The 19,409-nt window shown below is 42.4% G+C and overlaps 1 protein-coding gene across 7 annotated transcripts in view; it reads right to left on the bottom strand.

The window, feature by feature from the left end:
- Nucleotides 1–19,409, bottom strand: part of TRAF3 (TNF receptor associated factor 3) — a 116,896-nt gene that overhangs the window by 95,210 nt on the left and 2,277 nt on the right. For 2 of the 7 annotated variants that reach the window (XM_081293368.1, XM_081293367.1), the window contains exon 3: nucleotides 7,109–7,142. The exons of the other annotated variants lie outside the window; for them this stretch is intronic. The gene's annotated coding sequence lies outside the window, so the exon portion shown is untranslated. The remainder of the gene's footprint in view (nucleotides 1–7,108; nucleotides 7,143–19,409) is intronic. 7 annotated transcript variants of the gene reach the window in all.

Raw genomic sequence — 19,409 nt, 5'->3', positions numbered from 1 at the left:
GGTTCAACCCCCAGTACCCAAACTAAAAATAAACACAGTTTAAATCACTTCAGAATCTTTAGTATCAGATGTCCACATCAGTTTACCAGAGCGTTTGGAACTTCAACTCACCTATCCTCCATCTAAGCAAGTAAGTACCTGGTGCATCTCTTGGTCTTTCAAACCCCACTCCATGGGACTGGTGATACAGTACTGGATCAAAACTTATGCTAATGAGAGCAAAACTAGTTGCCAATTATCTAAATTATCTAAACCAAAGGGCAATAAATATGCAAGGAGAGCAAATACTTCCCTAAGGGCCAAAACGGAAAAGAAACTGAAGACAAGTAATTAAGAGATTAAAGAAGCAACAATCTTCTGTGCCCTAGGAAGGTCAAAATCTTTCTTGGTGTTTGTCAGATTGGTGGGATAGAAGGGAGCCACATGGATAAATAGTACTTTTTCTGGTCCTGGAGGGTCAGTTTCAGTACCCGAAGATTATCAGAGGTCTGTAACATTAGAATACATATTATATATCAGACTGTGAAATTCATATGGATTTTAGATAACAGAGACCACAACACTGTGTATCAAGAACAAACGGCTGGGTTGTGCTCAGAGGTACAGCACTCACCTAGCATGTGTGAGGCACTGGGTTTGATCCTCAGCATCACATAAAAATAAAAGTACTGTGTCCATCTACAACCAAAAAAATAAATATTAAAAAAAAAAAAGCTACCTCACAATGTTATATTCTCTGTCCTGTGAGAGTAAGATCATGTGTCTACTCCCTCTGCCACCAGGAAGGCACACAATAGGAAGTTTGGGACATATGGATGATTATTTTCTACTCAATGGAAAATTTAAATTTTTTCTTGGCCAAGATGAGACATGAAGCAAAAGGAATCTGAATACACCAGAGAACTGAAGATTCCAAATCTTCATAAAGAATAATCAGTGAATCCCAGAGGCTTGGGAGGCTGAGGCAGGAAGATCACAAGTTCAAGCAACTTAGTGAGGCCCTAAGCAATTCAGAGAGACCCTATCTCAAAATGAAAAAATAAAAAGTGCTGGTGATGTGGCTCAGTAATTAAGTGCCCCTAGGTTTAGTCCCCAATACCAAAAAAGAAAAATCAGTAAGGGGTGAGAGTGGGGAACATTGGTAAAGACATGCACAAGTAAACCCTATTCTTTCTCCAAATTTTCACTCCATTATTTTTAGCCAACTTCTCAGGATCACCTCCTCAAAGGCAAGAACCGTGTCACATGCAGAGATCAACAGATGCTCACAAAGGAAGGAGAGAGGCTGAGAACCCAGAGAAGCAGTTCTAGATGCCAACTACCACACCACACTGTCTTCTCTGGGCCTCCCCAGCATGCCTCATACAAATGGAAAGGAAAATGATGACAAGAAGTGAGGGCCAGCATTCCAACCACCTTTAACTCTAAGGATCCTTTCATGGGCTACAAAAATCCTACCTCCTCTATCAAGCCACCACCTCATATACTTCTGTACCTTGTTATTAAGAAGGCTTTTTTCTTTCCTTCTCTTTTGGCAGTGTTGGGAATTAAACCCCAGGCCTCAAGCATCACACACAACCAGGTGGGCATCCCACCATGGAGTTACAGCCCAGCCACTGGTCACTGTTTTCTTAAAAAAGGCCTCCCATGCCTATGTGCTCCCTCTGGAACCCGTTACCAGGTTCTGTGCTGGCTGAGACCATGCCATCACACACCTACACTCCTGCAACATCTTGCCCGATGTCCTGCACAGGGGAATGGAAGGAGCCCATTTGTAGGTACAACTCACTTCTGATACGGAAAACACCCAATTATCTGAAGAATAAAGATAAAGCCTGGCATACCAATATACAGGCACTGGGAAGGCAGAAGACTGGGCAGGGAAAGTACGGACACACAAAAGGCTGGATCCCATGTGCATACTGACATTCTCATGATACACACCAGCCTATCTGCACGTTGGCATCTACAGCGAGCTCCACAGCCCCTGATCCAAAACCAAGGCCACTTGTGTTTCATAATGAGAACTTTTTAGATTCTAGAAAGGAAATGTGGTACTTACTGTGTGCTGTACAACACTCCAGGTAGTCTGCAGTAACACAAGTAACTGACAGTCTGCAGTGAAACCGCTTACAGTACGTGGGAGAAAGCTGCCAACAGCCTCACCCAGGTTCAGATCAAGCCACTCTGGGCTAAGAGATGCTAGGTTTCAGAATTGTGGCTAAGGGGGCAAGGAGTGTAGCTCAGTGGCAGAGCACTTGCCCAGCATGTGAGGCACTGGGTGAAATCCTCAGCACCGCATAAAAATCAATAAATAAAATAAAGATATAGCATCCATCCATGAAGAAAAAGGAGGAGGAGGAGGAGAAGAAGGAGGAGGAGGAGAAGGAGGAGGAGGAGGAGAAGAAGGAGGGGGAGGGGAATAATAATAATAATAATTATTATTATTATTATTATTATTATTATTATCGCCTGGTGTGGTGAAGCACACCTATAATCCCAGCTCAAGAGGCTGAGGCAGGAGGATCAGGAGTTTAAAGCCAGCTTCAAAAACGGCAAGGCGCTAAGCAACTCAGTGAGACCTTGTCTCTAAATAAAATACAAAACAGGGCTGGGGATGTGGCTCAGTGGCCAAGTGCCCCTGGGGCTCAATCCCCAGTATCGCTGCCCGCTGCCCCACCCCCATCCCGGGGAGAGGGGGGAGGGGGAAGAACTGTGGCTAAAGAACTGGGTGCCTACATTTCATACTCATTTAATAAGCCAGGGTCCCAGGCTCGCCAAGTCAGTGACTTCCCCAAGCTTGTGTGCAAGCTAGGAGGAAGGGACACAGGGCTTGACCTCCCGCAAAGCCTGTGCAGCGCTTCCAATGCTGAGTGAATGCAGCAGTCACCTGGAAACCTCCCAGAGACAATGGTGAATCACAGGGACTGAGACTCTGTACTTCCAGGCATCAAAGAAATGTGTATCTTGCCTATACCAGAGGCTCTGGCCCGGGCCAAGCATTGTAATCTTCCTGAAGCTCTTACTTAGCAAGACAGTGAGACTCTGTCTCAAAATTAAAAAAAAAAAAAAAAAAAAAGCTGAGTGGCAAAGCATCACTGGGTTCACGCCCCAGTATCAAAAAGAGAGAGCAAGCGTGCTATTAAATCTGCATTTCTGGGGTCTTAGCTAACAGAAATGGTCTGGGATGGCCTCCAATTTATATGGTTATTTCTGATAGTAGCGTACCCAGGATTCAGAATCACTGGTACAACACCATTAAATGGAGCCAGGTGGGCATAGCACTTGCCTATAATCCTAGCAACTCCGGAAACTGAGGCAGGAGGATCCCAAGTTACAGGTCAGTCTCAGAAATTTAGCAAAACTCTGCCTCAGAAAAGAAAAAGAAAGGGCTGGGGATATAGCTCAGTTCTGCCAGGCCCTCTTTAGTAGCCCAGTTACCGCCCTAACACTAGTTCTCTGGGGAAGCTCATTTGGTAAAATTCCTCATGTAATCTGAGCCAAACTCCTATTCTGACCTTAGTATTAGTGTACCAACTTACTCATCCTGTAATTTGCCCTTCTTATTTCTGTTCTATCATCTCCTTCATAAAGCACAATGTTCCAGATTGAAATTAGTAGTCTGGGTTTCTAGAGATCACAGTATCTCATCCAGCATAGTATGTGCACACACTTCACATACATGTATGTGTACAGCACTTTAACAACATGAAGTACTTTACAGGATTTGCTGAACTAAACTGCATTTTGTCATGGCTCATTTAAATGTTGTTTTTCTTTATATATTTAGCACAAACACAAAAATATACAGAGCACCTAAGCTTAGGCAACCACATAATAGACAAATACATTCTCAACTAGTAAATGTGGACACATCCAGACTTCTCTTTTCTGGGCTGAAAAACACAGGTTCCTTTACCCTTCTGTACCATTTTTCATTTCTATGGCAAATTCATCTATGGTGAGGTCATTGTTGTTTTTTTACAATCATCATGACACTGTTCTCCATATCTACCATGCAAGGAAATGAGGGTTTCAAGGAGATCAAATGATTTGTCCAAGGTCTCAAAGACAGGGGGCTGGGCCACTGGTCCCAGGCTCCTCCTCAACTCTTGTCCCTCTGCTGTCGGACCGGGGGAGGGAGGAGGCCATTGGCCCCACTGCCCCTACTCTCCAGCCTCTGCTCACACAGATGCACATGCACCTAGCACTGCAGCATTCAGAGATGCAGGGATCTGTGGGAAGTGTCAAAGCTAGAGGAAAGGAGCCCTCAGCTACCTTCTACAGAACAGAGCCGTGAGAAAGCAAGCTCAGACAGCTTCTCCCAGGGTGAGCAGACACCCTATATGTCTCACTCCAAGCAGTGACTAGGACATGAAGCAGTTCCTATGAACTGAGGACAAAATAAAAGGCAAAGGGTCATTGTCAGTTCATCCTAGGTCAAGCGAAGGCCTGGTTTATGAGAACCAGAACACAAGAGAGAGCCTAAGGGCAGGTCCTCCACTGTGAGAAAGGCTGCTGCCCTCTCCTCTATCACCCCCCTCCCCAGTCCTCAGGTCTTGTCAACCCCACACGGTCACCCCAGTCACAATATTATGGCACAGAAATTCCTGAAGATGATAGAGAATGAGAAACCTAAGTGGCACTGAAAGAGTCATGCCCAGAGGCTGACACAGAGCAATTAGTTTATCCGTATGATATGCTAAAAGCCAGCAAATTTATGAAACTCCAATAAAAGGACAGAGTGAGAAACAGGCAGCCCTATTCAAAATATTCACAAAAAATATGGCAAAAGACCTCAGACCATGTGGACCCAAAGTTCCTGACCTTAGGAGTCACAGGAGAGCAGCAGAGCACCCAGGACTCCCAGCAATTCCCACTTGAGTCACAGCGGTCAACTGTTCTGCCCATCAAATACTTCAGGTAACTCATGTCCTTCATTCATGCCTATTCTGCACCCAAGACCAGGTCCAGGAGTGACTTTCCTGGGAAACACAAGGTTGGGTGGCTGTACAGCCAGGGATGCTGGGCTCTCTGCAAGTGCAGGCAAAGGGTGCCCAGCTCCTCCCTCCTTCACCCCAGCACAAGAGGCCAACTTCTTGTTTCATTATTTAAATCCATTCCCTAGTCCACGCCCCGTGACCTCATCACATTTCCTCTTGATCAAATAGTGTTGCAGCCAACAGCTGAGAGAGGCTGAGAAGACAGAGGTCACAGAAAAATGAGATCTGTGTGTGAGCTAATGCAGACACACCTCTGCAAACACTGTCAAATACCCCACATTTTTACACAAAAACAGCCATTTTATTTTAATAAGTCTCTAGGGGATTTACTCAGAGAATCTAGATGAAAAAAAGAAAATTTAGGATACGTAAGTTTACAAATATTTTCTCGATAAAACTTTTAAGACAGAGGAACAGAGAGAAATATAAGCTTAAACTCCATAATACTTCTCAAAATCAAAGTGAAGGTTTCTAGTAATTTTTTTTTAAAGAGAGAGAAAGAGAAAGAGAGGAGAGAATTTTTTAATATTTATATTTTTAGTTTTCGGTGGACACATCATTTTTATTTTATTTTTATGTGGTGCTGAGGATCGAACCCAGCGCCCCGCACAAGCCAGGCAAGCGCACTACCCCTTGAGCCACATCCCCAGCCCTCTAGTAATTTTTAAAATCAATTAACAGGAAAGAAAAATCTATGGACCCAAAGTTGTACTTAGAAAATTCTTGACAAATAATTGATAAAAGATGACTGCTAATTAAGTAAATATACAGCAATTACCATTTTACAAAGGGGTACATTCCAGAAGTTTATTCATAAATTTGCCCTTCAGAGCACAGAATGTATTTTCTCACAGAAAACAGGTAAAACATAATGGGTGAGCCCTCCATTCCAAAAGTGGGTCTGATGGAATGCTGAGAACACTGTGGAATCCAGGCACTCTGAGCCCAGTGGATTGGGATGGCCTCAGCTGAGCGCTCATACCAAGAGGGAAGGCCCAGTGAATCTGCCAGGGCTTGGTGGCTTCTCTGACCAATGGAGCTCAGCAGGACTACGCTGTGCGAATTTCCAAGCTCAGGCCATAAGAGCCAGGCAGCGTCCACTCCCTCTCCTGGAACATGCACTCCGAGTCCTGCACAGCCATGCAAGAAAGCCACCTGCAGAGTCCCTAAGACCAAATGGGGAAAGGAGCCATAAGCCTGGCCTTTCCACCACCCAGGCAGGTGAGTACAGCCAACCCAGACCCTGGAGCCCAGCCCAGCCCAGCCCAGCCACAAGGTGAACACCACTGAATGACCTCGGACAGTGCATGGACAGAAGTCTCATCCAGGTGAGCACTGCCCAACCAGCCCTCAGAACCAGGAGACCTGGCAGATTTCTGGTGTAAGTCACTGACACTCAACAGTTACTACCCAGAACACACTGCAGCTTCTTTTTTTTTTTTTTCTTTTTTCTTTTTTTAGAAAGAGTGAGAGAGAGAGAGAATTTTAATATTTATTTTTTAGTTTTCAGCGGACACAACATCTTTGTTGGTATGTGGTGCCAGGAGATATATATATATACATACATATATATATACACACATATATATATATACACAGATATATATATACACATACACACACATACATATACACACACACATACCAGGGATTAAACCCAAGGTTGCTTAACTAATGAGCCCTATCTCCAGCTCTTTTTATTTTTTATTTTGAGACAGGGTCTCTAAGTCCCTTAGAGCCTCACTAAGTCTGAGGCTGGCCTTGACTTGTGATCCTCCTGCCTTAGTCTCTCAGGCCACTGGAATTACAGGCATGTGCCACCACCCCAGCCAAAAAGTGGTACCTTGATGCTAAAATCAAAGACACCATAAGAAAAGAAAATTACAGATCAATATTCCCTATGAACACAAATGCAAAAATCCTCAACAAGAACAGTGCCAAACAATCCAGCAGGACAGTAAATGGATTACATACCATGACAAAGTGAAATTTATCATGTAAAGGTAATCCAACAAACAAAAATCACTATAATACAACACATTAATAGAAGAGGAAAAACAATCTTTTTTTGGCTGGGGATATAGCTCACTTGGTAGAGTGCTTACCTTCCATGCACAAAGCCCTGGATTCAATCTCCAGCTCCCCAGCACCAAAAAAAAAAAAAAAAAAAAAATTAAATTTAAATTAAAAAAATAATCTTTTCTTCTCAGATTGAACCCACTTTACCACTGAGCTACATCCCCAGACCTTTTCACTTTTATTTTGTTTTGAGACAGTTGCTGAGGGTCTCACTAAGTTGCTGAAGTTGGCTTTAAACTTGGAGTACTCCTGCCTCCACTTCCTGAGCCTGGAATTACAGGTGTATGCCACTGCACCTGGCTCACGTGATCATCTTAAGTCACAAAAAGGTCTTAACAAAATTAACAACCTTTTATCATTAATTCAAAAACCCCCAACACTGGAAGGATTCAGTAGCACACACCTGTAATCCCAGCAACTCAAGAGGCTAAGGCAGGAGAATGACAAGTTCAAGGCCAGTCTCGGAATTTTAGCAAAATCCTAATCAATTTAGTGAGACTGTGTCTCAAAATAAATTTTTTTTTTTTAAAGAGAGAGTGAGAGAGAGGGGAGAGAGAGAGAGAGAGAGAATTTTTAATATTTATTTTTTAGTTCTCGGTGGACACAACATCTTTGTTGGTATGTGGTGCTGAGGATCGAACCCGGGCCGCACGCATGCCAGGCGAGCGCACTACCGCTTGAGCCACATCCCCAGCCCTCAAAATAAAATTAAATGGGCTGGGAAGTAGCTCAGTGATTAAGCATCCCTGGTACCCTCCCCCACCAAAACAAACAAACAAATAAACAGACCACCAGCAGACTAGGAATAGAAGGGAACTTCCTTAAAATGACAAAAGGCTTCTACAAAAAAAACAAACAACAAAAAAAAACACAGCCAACTTCATAATCACTAGTGAAACACTGAAAGCTTCCTCAAAGACCAGGAACAACATAAAGATGCCAACTTCCACCACAGTTATTCACCACTGTACTGAACATCCTACCCATAATCAGGCAAGGAAAGAAGGAAAAGGCATCCACCCACACTGGAAAAGAAGAAATAATCTCTTTATCAGATGACATGACTCTACATAAAAAATATTCCAGGGACTGGGGTTATAACCCAGTGGTAGAGAACTTGCCTAGTGTATGTGAGGTACTGAGTTTAATTCTCAGCACCACATATGAATAAATAAAATAAAGGTTCACTGACAACTAAAAAAAATTTTTTTAAAGAATATTCCATAGAATCCACAAAATAAAGATCTATAAATAAAGCTACTTATTAAAAATAAATATTAGAAGTAACAAATGGATTCAGCACAGTTGTAGGGCATAAGACCAACAAGCAAAAATCAGTTATATTTTTATATGCCAGCCATAAACAATCCAAAAAGAAAACAATTCCATTTACACACACACACACACAAAAAAAAAACCCACACAAATAAATATGTGGGAATAAACTTATTCAAAGAGGTGAATGATTTCACCAAAACTATAAAATACTGCTGAAAGAAATTAAAGAAGATAAGCAGGGGTGTAACTCAGCAGGTCATGGGTTTGATCTTGAGCACCCCCAAAATATAAATAATAGAAATTAAACAAGACATAAATAAATGGAAAGACATCCCATGTTCATGGATTAAAAGACTTAATAATGTTAAGATGGTAACTCCCCAAAGCAATTTATGAATTCAATGCAATCCTTATCAAAATCCCAATGACCTATTTTGCAGCTAACCCTCCAATTCATACAAAATTTAAGGGGCACCAAACAGGCAAAATACAGAAAATAAAACAACAAAGTGGAAGATTAATACTTTTCAAATTTATGCTTCAAATCTTAACTATAGATGGGTATGGCAGTAATCCCAGCTACTTAGGAGGCTAAACCAGGAGGACTTCAAGCTCAAGGCCAGCCTGGGCAATTTAACCAGACCCTGCCTGATTCAAGATAAAAAATAAAAAGAGCTGGGATGTAGCTCAGCAGTACAGCATCCCTGGTTCAATTCCTAGTAAAAGTATTTTAAAAAAAGACTGCTACAAAGCTGCAGTAATCAAAGCAGTGTGTTACTGACATAGGATAGATTCGAGTCTAAAAATAATTGCAAACATCTATAGCCAATTTATTTTCAATAAGAATGCCAATACCTTTCAATCGGAAAAGTACAGGCTCTTCAATAGATGGTACTCAGAAAACTGAATGACCACCTACAATAGAAATAAATGGGACTCCTACCTCAGTTCAAACACAAATATTAACTCAAAACCTTAGTCCAAACGTAAGTGTAAACTCAAAATGGATCAAAGACCTAAGTAAAACATAAAACTAAAAACATATTGGTAAATCTTTATGACTTAGTATTTGGCAATAGATTATTATATTTAACACCAACAGCACAAAAAAAACAAAATAGGGGCTGGGGCTGTAGCTCAGTTTAGAGCTCTTGCCTGGCACATGTGAGGCACTGGGTTCAATCCTAAGCACCGCATAAAAATAAATAAATACAGATATTGTGTTCACCAACAACTAAAAAAAAAATTTTTTTTAAAGAAACAAAATGAGTAAACTTGACTTCATTAAAAACTTCTGTGCAAAGGAAATTATCAAGAAAATGTGTGAAAACCCCTACAAAATGGAACAAAATATTGCCAGTCATATCTAACAAAGGTTTACTATCAAGATCAAGCATGATGGCACACATCTATAATCCCAGAGACTAAGGAGGTGAAGGCAGGAGGATCAAAACTTCCAGGTCAGCCTAGGCAAGACCCTGTCTCAAAATAAAAAAGGACTGGGATATAGCTCAGTAATAAAGCACCCATGGGTTCAAACCCCAGTACAAAAAAAAGAAGAAAGGCTTTACTATTCAAAATAAAGAACTCTTAAAACTCAACAACCAAAAAATAAACAACACAATTAAAACATCGTCAAATATATATATATATTTGCACACACACACACACACACACATATATATATATACACACACACATACATACATACACGAATGCATAACAAACACATGAAAAGACATTCAGTATCACTGGTCATCAAGGAAATACAAACCAAAACCACAATGAGATACCACTACACACCCACTAGGATAGTTTTAATCAGAAAACCCAAAATAAGTGGTAGCAAAGATGTAAAGAAATTAGAAAACTGCTGGCCAAAATAAGTTAAAAGAGAATGATCAGCAATTTCACTCCTATGTATATACTCAAGAAAAAGGAAAACATGTCTATACAGAAACTGGTACACAAATATCTATGGCAGCATTATTCACAATAGCAAAAAAAGATGAAAACAATCCAAATGCCTATGAACAGAAAATGGATAAACTGTGGAATACATATACATGGATTATCAGCAGCAAAAATGCTACAACATGGATATACCTCAAAAACGTTATGCTAAGTGAAGGAAGCAGATACCAAGATACTACAAAGGTCACACATTGTATGATATTCTGAAGACAGGCAAACCTATTGAGACAGACAGCAGATTAAAGGAAAAGCAAGGTAAAGGATCAGAGAATGATGGCATTGGCTTTTTAATCAGTGGTGTTCAGGGGAGACCCCTCCAAAGAGGTGAAATCTGAATAGAGACCTGAATAAATTAGAGAATATTATTCCTGCTAAATAATGAAAGAAAACAAAGGACTTAAGCCAGGCGCAGTGATACACACCTATAATCCCAACAACTCAGGAGAATGAGGCAGGAGGATCACAAGTTCAAGGCTAGCTTAGGTAATTTTTTTTTTAAGAGAGAGTGAGAGAGGAGAGGGAGAGAGAGAGAGAGAGAGAGAGAGAGAGAGAGATAATTTTTTTAATATTTATTTTTTAGTTCTCAGCAGACACAACATCTTTGTTGGTATGTGGTGCTGAGGATCGAACCCGGGCCGCACGCATGCCAGGCGAGCGCGCTACCGCTTGAGCCACATCCCCAGCCCTAGCTTAGGTAATTTAGCAAGGCCTTTACTCAAAATAAAAATTAAAAGGGCGGGTGGGAACACAGCTTGGTGGTAGAACACCCCTGGATTCGATCCCCACTATCAAAAAGAAAAAGAAAAGAAAGAATGAATTTAATTTTTTCTTTTTTTAAATTTTTTACTTATTTTTCAGTTTTAGGTGGACACAATATCTTTATTTTATTTTTTTGTGGTGTCAAGAATCGAACCCAGGGCTGGGGATGTGGCTCAAGTGGTAGCGCGCTCGCCTGGCGTGCGTGCGGCCCGGGTTCGATCCTCAGCACCACATACAAACAAAGATGTTGTGTCTGCTGAGAACTAAGAAAAAATAAATAAATATTAAAATTCTCTCTCTCTCTCTGTCTCCCTCTCTCTCACTCTCTCTTTAAAAAAAAAAAAAAAAAAAAAAAAAAAAAAAAAAAAAAAGAATCGAACCCAGTGCCTCACACACACTGGGCGAGCACACTACCACTTGAGCCACATCCCCAGCCCCAAATTTAATTTTTTCAAATGCAAAGTTGCTTTATTTAAAAAAAAAATGTGATTCTGGGCTGGGGATGTGACTCAAGCAGTAGCGCGCTTGCCTGGCAGGCGTGCAGCCCGGGTTCGATCCTCAGCACCACATACCAACAAAGATGTTGTATCCGCAGATAACTAAAAAATAAATTTAAAAAAATGTGATTCTACAATATGTATACTCAGAAAAATGAGAAATTATATCCCATCTATGTATGATACATTAAAGTATATAAGTGCATTCTACTGTCATGTATAACTAATTAAAAAAAAGGGGGGGGGAATATCTAGCCAGGTGTAGAAGCACACACCTGTCCTCCCAGCAACTCAGGAGTTTAAAGCAGGAGGATCACAAGTTTGAGACCAGCCTCAGCAATTTAGTAAGACCCTGTATCTAAAAATTAGAAATCAAGGTTTGGGACTATGGCTCAGTGGCAGAGTGCTTGCCTCGCATGTGTGAGGCACTGGGCTCAATCCTCAGCACCTTGTAAAAATAAATAAATAAATAAAATTATTGTGTCCATCTACAACTAAAAAAAATGTTTTTTAAATTAGAAATCAAGCGGGTTAGGGTTATAGCTCAGAAATACAGCACCCCTGGGTTCAGTTCCCAGCAACACACACACACACACACACACACAATCACACAGGAGAAGGCATGTAGCTACAGAGGGGATGTCTAGTTTAGCTTACTTTGCATACATACTGTGAGTTTGGCTTTCAGATCTTACCCTGTGTTAAGACTCTGTCCACCCACAAGATATCCTTCCAGAACCAGGCTGTTCTCCCATCAGTGTCCAGCAGTCACCTTGCTAACAAGCCATGTTTCCCCTGTGTGAAACCATGCTCAGGAAGGGGAGAGGAATGCTGGCTTCTGGCAGAGCCCTCCTCTTTAAACCCAGAGCTTTTCATAGGTGCTGCAGGCCTCCCCCCCCCCCGCCCCCTGGTCCGTCTTCAGAACTCCACCTTCACCCTTTCACAGCTGAGAAACTAAGATTTAAGGAAAATAAGTAACTTAAAATCACAGTCAGCTAAGAGAAGAACCAGAATTCAAACCAGGTCTCATCCCTTCTGTACATGAATTCATCTCATTTTAACTAGGCACATCTTGGGCAGAGTATGAAATATGAAGATTAAAAGTGACTCTACCCTCAAGAAGCTTGTCACCCCAACACCAGAGACCTGTCTGAGGAGCACCAGAATATCCTGTGACATGGAAATCAGAGGGAGGACCTGTGACCTTGCCACTGCTCCCATCCTATCAGGGGCAACCCGTCAAGAACAGAGTCCACCTGTGCCACCACAGGGGCTGACTGCATCCCAGGATTCACAGCCCTTCCCAGAGCAGATACAGATGAAACAAGCCCCCCACACACACCTGTCGAATAGCCACTGGCCATTCCTGGCTTCACACTCAAAAGCTTTACAGTGGTTCTAGCAGAGGAGCTACATAAAGTCTCCTCCAGAGCAGCCAAGGACATCATTTCCTGCTAACTGTGGCAAGGGCTTGCACTCCCTAAGCAGTCTGAAGCTGTACTTACAGTCAAGATGAAATGGGTGCTGGGCTAACCATTATGCTCTCCACAGAGTGGCCAGGCCTCAGGGACATGTTCACCACTAATGAACTAATGCTTGTAAAGACACAAGGACTAAATACTATCATTATTACTAGACTCCGCTCTAAATGTAAATCAGGAGAGAGAAAGGGGAAAGAAAACACATTAGCAAATCAGTTTAGGGATCACTCTTGAGCAAGAAGCAAGCAAAGCTGAGCCACAGGGTAAAATTTTCCTGACTTTCCTCAGTGCTTGGTGTCATAGGTCAGGCAAGCACTCACCACTTAGCTACCCAACCCCCTAACTGGGCTTGTTCAAGCACACTGAACACAAGGGTGCTACTATAAGAAAATAACCCAGTATGATATGTCAAGTTCATTGTATTGGGCTGGGGATGTGGCTCAGGCGGTAGCGCGCTTGCCTGGCATGCGTGCGGCCCGGGTTCGATCCTCAGCACCACATACAAACAAAGATGTTGTGTCCGCCAAGAACTAAAAAATAGGTATTAAAAATTCTCTCTCTCTCTCTCCTCTCTCACTCTCTCTTTAAAAAAAAAAAAGTTCATTGTATTGTCTCGAGCAACTAATAAAAAATAAAAATTAAAAAAAAAAAACCCAAAGAGAAGGAATGTACTACTGACTAGAAAAATAAGTCAATATAGGCAAAAAAAAAAAAAAAAGACATGGGAAGAAAGAGAAACACTACATGAAACATGTCTGCTGGAGCAATAATCTATGTACTAAAACCATGAGAACAAAACTGAAGTCTAGCCTCAGAAAGCAAAACCAAAAGTCTTGAATCAGAACAAAAAAACTGAAACTGGTTGTAATGCAGCATCAACTGTCCAGAGCTATGAAGAAATGTGATCCACACTGCAACAGGCCTGCCCCCCACTCCACCTGGTGCATGGGGGGGGGCAATTCCCATCCCAAAAGGCAGGCCAGAACAAAGATAGCACCCCAAGGGGACCAGCTCCCTGCTCCATCGCTCATACCCCTGAACAACAGCCACCCATGGTCCCTAAGACCCGGACTCTGCCAGCCACACTCCCCTCCACAGGCTTGCTCAGGCTCATCCTTAATGAGTACCTATGGTCCAGACTGTGTGGCACCCTGAAACCCCACCATACCCATCCTCCTGTCATGACACCCCTGCACCATGCTATAACCAAATCATTTTTCTGGCTCAGTCATAACATGAAAGCACCTGGAGGAAGGATAGCATCTTCCTTGACTTTTCAGCTTTAGCAACCAATAATATAACTCCTAGTATATAGGAAGTTCTCAAAAAAAATGTTTTAATTAAATACAGGTTGAGTATCCTTTTTCCGAAATGCTTAAGACCATCAGTCTTTTAAATTTCTGACATTTTTGGATTTTGGAATATTTGCATATGCATAATGAGATACCTTGGGATGGGACCTAAGTTTAATCATGAAATTCATTTATGTTTGATACACATCTTTTACACATAACTTGAAGATAATTCTACACAATATGCCTGTCTTGCCTATGACCAGTGACATCAAGTCAGGAGTGGAATTTTCCATCTGTGGAGTCATACTGGTACTCAAAAAGTTTTGAATTTGGCTGGGTACAATGGCACACACGTATAACCCCAGGAACTCAGGATTGCCAAGTTTGAGGCCAACCTGAGCTACTCAGCAAGACTGTCTCAAAATAAAAAAAGGGGGAAGGGGAGTTGGGCTTGGGATAAAGCTCAGTGGTAGAGCTCCCCTGGACTCAATCTCCAGTATGAAAAAAAAGTTTGGGATTTTGGAGCATTTCATATTGTGAATTTCTGGATTAAGAACACTCAACTGGGGCTGGGGATGTGGCTCAAGCGGTAGCGCACTCGCCTGGCATGCGTGCGACCCGGGTTCGATCCTCAGCACCACATACAAACAAAGATGTTGTGTCCGCCGAAAACTAAAAAATAAATATTAAAATTCTCTCTCTCTCTCTCTCTCTCTCTCTCTCTTAAAAAAAAAAAAAAAGAACACTCAACCTATACTTCTCAATTACAGCTCTCTGTAATTAGAAGTCAGCATCCTTAGGACAAATCTTGGGGACATGAAGAATGCCAGGGAAAACACATACTGCCTGGGCCACAGCTCTTGCCTTGCCCGTACCTGGGAGGGCCACTTATCCAACACTTTTGAGCCCCAGCTGCCTCCCAGGAAACCTATGTCCCTTCCAGCAAGCTCTGGCACACTGTCTACACTACGACGGTGACATCCTTCCCCTGCTACATCTCAGTCACCCATTGCTATGAAAACTAGCATCTGTAGGATGCCTCGCTGGCCACCTTGTTCATAACAAATGATGTTCTTCTTAGAGATGGGGACACCAATTCAGAGGCCACGAGGCCCACCCAAGCTGCCTTCCAGTTCAGCACAGAGGGCAGGACTTCAGCTCCTCCAAGCTGGCACCTCCACCACGCCCATGCATGGATGCCCAGGAGGAGCACGAGGCAGCTTCTGGAAAATCAACTGTACTAACACACTGGCAGACAGAGGTGCTTATGTTAAGAGAGTCAGAAATATTACCAAGTACAAGATAAAATTCACATTAAATTTTAAGATAAAACAGGCTTGTCCCCACTCCCACTAAGGGAGAAGTCACACAGAAAAGCCTTCTGAAACCTATAAACTTAATTTACCCTTTAATAAGGTTGAAAACAGCAGGCTACAGTAATACAAAAATGAGGGAACTTAATTTCTTAATTTCCAGTATAGTTATGACTTCTGGGCATTAGTGGCAAGGAAGGGCTTAAATGTGCCTGTTCTTCCAGCTTTTAAGTCATGAAAAGCACCCAGGAAAGCTAAGGGTTGTAGTGGCAAATGAGCTTCCCATCATGCCTCCCCATGTATCAGAACATCAAGACAGGAGGATTGCCCCCCACCCCCGCCCCGCCAGGAAAACAGTCAAAGGAGGCCCTCAAGGTCTTCCCAACTGCAGACACAGACCCCAAGGCACAGGGAACACCCAACTTGCAGCATATAGATGCAAATACTAAAAAAGCAGTCAGGAAGAGGGGAGGCCTAACAAGAACCACGGCACCTCACATGTATGCAGGCCTAAGGAACACTGACTTTATAGGCACTCACATCTCACCTCACCTCAGACTCCACTGCTGTCCTCAAGATTCTATTACCTGCCAGGTGCAGTGGTGCATGCCTGTAATCCCAGTTATTTGGGAATTGAGGCAGGAAGATGGCAAGTTCCAGGCTAGCTTGGGCAACTTAGCAAGATGCTGTCCCTAAATGAGAAAGAAAAAGAGCCAGACATGGTGGTGTACACCTGTCATCCCAGCAACTCAGGAGGCTGAATTCAAAATCAAAGCCCTCAGCAACTTAGCAAGACCCTGTCTCAAAAGACAAAAATAAATTTTGGCTCAGTAGTATAACACCCCTGGGTTCAATCCCTAGTACAAAAAAAAAAAAAAAAATTCTGTTATCCTATTTGGTTACTTGGTTTATCTTTTCTTCCAATTAAAGAAATCAAGTTTCCATGGGCTAGGGTTGTGGCTCAGTGGTAGAGCGCTTGCCTAGCAAGTATGAGGCCCTGGGTTCGATCCTCAGCACCACATAAAGATAAATAAATGAATAAATAAAATACAACTTGAAAAAAAAAAGAAATCAAGTTTCTAATAAATATGCTTTTGAGTTTTGCCACAGAATTGTTTCAACTGAATAGCCAATTAGGCACTATCAAAACAGCAAATCCTAAAATCTTTCTGTATAGAATGGCTTTATAAGAAATTACCAAGGAGCTGGGTACAGTGGTACATTTGCCAGCTTCAACAACTTGGCAAGGTCCTAAGCAACTCAGCAAGACCCAGTCTCTAAATAAAATATCAAAAAGGAATGGGGATGGGCTGGGGATGTGGCTCAAGCGGTAGCGCGTTCGCCTGGCATGCGTGTGGACCGGGTTCGATCCTCAGCACCACATACCAACGAAGATGTTGTGTCCGCCAAGAACTAAAAAATAAATATTAAAAATTCTCTCTCTCTCCTCTCTCACTCTCTCTTTAAAAAAAAAAAAAAAAAAGAAATGGGGATGAGGCTCAGTAGTTAAGTGCCCCTGGGTTTAATCCTGGTACAAAAAAAAAAAAAAAACCAGCTACCAAATAGCCTCTATTTAATTGTTTTAATAAAATCAATATGGAACAAATCCTAGAAAAAAGTAAACCATGAGAGAAAATGAAAGACCTGACTTCTCGTTTTTTGCGAATTAAGATTTTAGGTTGTATTAGCAAGGAAGACAGGTTTGGAAGAAGGGGCTGTGTGTGTGTGTGTGTGTGTGTGTATGTGTGTTTGATACAGAACAGTGGTTTTCATTGTGTCAAATTCTGACCTGAACATCGTGTGATCAATTTCAATCTCCAGGACTCCCTCTGTCCTCCTCTTCTCCCTCCCGATTTCCTTTCTCTGCCCTAATGTTCTCACTAAAAGGGTCTTTTTGTTTTTAATCCTTTACACCCCTTAAACCACCACCACTTTTGGAGATTTTATACCTACAAAAACAGTAGGGACAGCAGTGTAATGAGACCCACTGCCCATTCCCCTCTACAGATCATGCCCTTCACAGCAATAGCCTGCCAGACCCATTTGAGCTCCTGTGGTCAAGGGCCTTGCAAGAGCCAGAGGGAAGCACAGGAAGCATCCCATATGGGAAACCAATGACCAACAGCATCCCCAGCACCACATGTACTGGCAAAGAAGAAAAGGACAACAACTATCAGATCACATCTTACCAAAAAGAAATTGGGGAGGCAAAATTCTTATTGCTATCCTCAGGGTCCTCCAAGTGAGCCCAGATGGAGCCACTGTGCCAGAGACCTCCCACCACTGGGCTCAGCTCCATGGTACTCCCAGAAGTACCACCCTATGACCACCCTAACCAGTCAAGAGATTTCCATTTTTTCTTTTTTTTTTCCTCTTTGGCACTGGGGATTGAACCCAGGGGCACTGAGCTACATTTCCCAGTTTTGTTTTGTTTTTTATTTTGAGCTAGGGTCTTGCTGAGTTGTGAAGGTTGGCCTCCAACTTGCAATCCTCCTGCCTCAGCCTCCTGAGTAATCAGAATTACAGGCGTGTGCCACCACAGCTGTCTTCTAGTTTCCTCCTGGTGGGTACAGCTTCCTCCATGCAAGACGGTGAAATTTCCTTTTTCCTCACTCTTCCTACCAGGATCCTGTCCCAGGGTCACAGTCCAGTATCTGCTGACCTCTAGCAACTCCCATCATCATGCACAGGGGCCAAAATGCCCCAGATCTCCCGTGAAGGCAGACACCATGCCTCTCTCATCCTGGCATGGTAAACGTAATATCATGGGAACTTGGGCACATTAACTGAGCATTAATTAAATGAAAAAAGACTCCCAAGACCCAGCTGATCCACTTATCTCAAGGAACACAGAATGCAACAGGAATCCCACCCGACTCCTGAAAGGGCAGAAGCCAGCTGTTGCCCACATTCATGACACCACATTACCTGCCACCTTAACCCACAGACCAAGAAGTTTCAAGAAAAAAATCTTAAAAGGGGAGGGTTGACCCTGAGTGCTAGAAGTCCTGCCTTCTCCTTTCTACACTGGTTTCTCCCCTCCCACACCCCTTCCTGGAACACTGTTGTGCAGACCTTAGTCAATAAAAGCTAGCTTTCCAAAGTAAAAAAAAGTCACCTTGGGCTGGGGATGTGGCTCAAGCGGTAGCACACTTGCCTGGCATGCATGCAGCCTGGGTTTGATCCTCAGCACCACATACCAACAAAGATGTTGTGTCCACCGAAAATTTAAAAAAAAAATAAATATTAAAAATTCTCCCTCTCTCTCTCTCTCTCTCTTTAAAAAAAAAAAGTCATCTTGTATTTGTTTTTTAATTACAAATAACAGAAATAACACAAGCACTACTTTTTTTTTTCCTGTGTGAATCTGAATTTTCTTCTCTTTCCACTAGCTCCTTAGAGACTTCACAGATGTCCCCCCTCCAAAAAAAAAAAAAAAAAATCTTCTACCTCTCTCTACTGCCCTCTTGCCTGCTGGCCTCTGGGCATCTCTCACCCTTTGATTCCCATTCCTCCTACCCAAGCCTAAGCATTATCCCCCACATTCAGGCCTCAGCTACCTCTCCCTTGTCAGCTTCCAAATCCTCTGACCTCTCCTCCTCCTTTCTTACTATAGCTCTCTTGCCAGTTTCTGTCTGTATCTGAAGACAGATACCTGAAAAAAAAAAATCATTTTTCTTCCTCTATGAACACTTGCGAAGAATGCAAGGGGTCCTGATTCCATAGAATA

The sequence above is a fragment of the Spermophilus citellus genome (assembly GCF_964194105.1).
Source record: "Spermophilus citellus genome assembly, chromosome: 4".
In the NCBI taxonomy this organism is placed as follows: Eukaryota; Metazoa; Chordata; class Mammalia; order Rodentia; family Sciuridae; genus Spermophilus; species Spermophilus citellus.
Note: the sequence above shows the minus strand (reverse complement) of the source record. Positions and strands in the feature narration are given on the sequence as shown.